General features: G+C 40.7%; 1 pseudogene; it reads right to left on the minus strand.

Moving 5' to 3' along the window:
• Nucleotides 1–1,896: 1,896 nt before the first annotated feature.
• Nucleotides 1,897–2,015, minus strand: LOC136876559 (5S ribosomal RNA; annotated as a pseudogene).
• Between the last annotated feature and the right edge of the window lie 512 nt (nt 2,016–2,527).

Below are 2,527 nucleotides of genomic sequence, written 5' to 3' on the forward strand. Positions count from 1 at the left end.
AAGGAGGCGAACAAGGCACACGCTGCTTAATGAGGTTCTTCGCATTCAGCCGGCAGCTACGATTCCTCTCTACTATGCCAGCAATTACACTATACTAATATACGATTTAAAAAACTTAATATCACCGTAGATAACCATAAAGGAAAATCGGATATATATCAGATTTTATAGGACAACTTTATTCCAAGTAGGGCATATCGCAGCAGGTAAATGATGCACAATTGAATATATTCCGTCTTCTCGAGAAAGTTGATGGATATAGGGAAAGAACACTAGATCACGTCACTCTTTTGGGACCTTTACAAACGTCAAACGGCAGTTGTAGCCAACTTCGTAGAGAAGAATCATCGTAGCCAGTACCTGTCAAGAAAGGTGTGAGATAGGATTGCACTCTATCACGAGTATTCTTCAATATTTTTGGAGAATATCAAGTACGAACATGTGAAGGGGGAGTTGATCAACTTAATAAAGTTTACTGAGAACTAAGCAGTTAGTCCATCAACGTTACAGTTGTTGATGCTGAGAATTTCATAGAAGATACGCAGCCGAAATTACGTCCCCGTACCTAATTTCGTCCCCCTAGGGATTTCCGCTTTGCACGGTTGGTACCTATCGTTTAGCCGCGCGCACACTCGTAGCCTCATCCCATTGTCTTGTTGTGAGAGTTGGTTGTGTTCACCACGTTTTGTTTCCGTGCACAAGGGGGATTCACTTTTCATGCTGAGCTCAGTTAATGCAAAGAGACTAGAGTGAGCACTGATAAGTGGATTGCATTCCGGTCATGTGGTGTAGTTTCCGGCGTGTAATCTCTACAGTGAGGTGGTTGGCGTGAGTTACTGTTGCGGCCATTATAATAAATCAGGGAATGTTCATTCCTCTTGATTTTATTTGTTATTTATGAAGTTTATTTTTACTTTCAGACGGAAAAACGCAAGCAGTGGAATAAGGAGGTTATGAAGAAAGCTATTAAGGCAGTGAGGGACAAGATGAGGGGTTACACACGTGTTAATAAAGCGTTCAACATCCCACGAGCAACAGTGGAAGACTATGTTAAAAAGAAAATATTTTTCATAAATATTTTTTCATAAATGACCTTCAAGTAATTCATTATAGGGAAAGAAAACCAAGGAAACATTTTTTCATAAATGGCCTTCAAGTCATTCATTATAGGGAAAGTATTTCAATATATATATAAAAATTAGTTGTACTTTTCAGACATTTGGTGGGGGACGAAATTACGAACAAATTTTGGTAGTTTACTTTTCGAAGTGTTTTTTATAGTGTTACTGTCAAATATTGATTACCTTACCTTTTAACAGTTTCATCGTAACTTGCCCGTAAGTGGAGAATATATTCAGTAGCATACATAGCAATTTCTAGCCCTGTCCATAATATTCCTGAAATTCTTTAAGTGAAAATCTGCTTAGGAGAAGACATATGGGTCCCCTACCTTACAGTTTAAATATTTATGCAATGGAAATGAACTCTTCAAAACTGAAATTCATGCTAATCGCACACATGCCTGTAGATCTTCGATTAAATGTAAGTAATGAGCAAATGGGCGAAGTAAAAATTTCATATACCTTGGACAGGAAATAGCTGAAGGTACAAGATGTACCACAGAAGTTGAGTGTAGAACACCACAGACTAAAACATTTTTGCACGAAGAAATACAGAATACTGTGCATAGACCAAGTAAGTCTCAGTCTTTTTTTTTTAATGCTATTTGTTCGGGGCGTCGACCTATAGAGATCTTTTGCCCCTACTTGCACCATGTGATATAAACCTGCCTGTAACTGGAATGGAGTCAGTGTTGAGTCTTGAAGGTGAGGAACCCGGGGCCGTCTGGTGACAGGCGGACGCGTTGCCCACCACAAAGGGGGGCCAGACTGATAGAGCCAACGGCACTTGGTGTTCCCATGCAGTCACCCATCCAAGTATTGACCACGCCCAATGTTGCTCTACTGCGGTGATCGGACGAGAACCAGTGAATTCAACCTGGTATGGCCGTTGACAAGTCTCAGTCTTAGCATTGGGATACTACTCAAATTCACCTGGACAGTGGCGCTGTACGGCTGAGAAACTTCGTTGTTAAACCACGTAGAAATCAAACGCTGGGAAGCATTTTGAATGTGCTACTATCGAAAAATGTCGAGAAAGTGTCAAATGTTAAATTCTTCGATAAAGTTTAGCAAACAGATAATCATAATGTTATTGATTTTACGTCTCACTAACTACTTTAATGGTTTTTGGAGACTCCGATTTGCTGGAGTTTGTCTCTCAGAAATTCTTTTGTGTGTCAGTAAATGTACCGAAACGAGGCTGCCGTATTTGAGCAGCTTCAAGTACCACCGGACTGAGCCATCAGCCGGGATCAGAAAGCCAGCGCTCTACCGTCTGAGCTACACAGCCCGGCTAAGCAAAAAAAGAGAACACTAATAATATGTTACTATTAGTGCGGAAACGACGTATTTCCTGGTGGGAGAATGCGATACGCCATTCACACCTGATGCAGACCATAGAGGAA

Source organism: Anabrus simplex, chromosome 6, assembly GCF_040414725.1.
Source record: "Anabrus simplex isolate iqAnaSimp1 chromosome 6, ASM4041472v1, whole genome shotgun sequence".
NCBI lineage: Eukaryota > Metazoa > Arthropoda > Insecta > Orthoptera > Tettigoniidae > Anabrus > Anabrus simplex.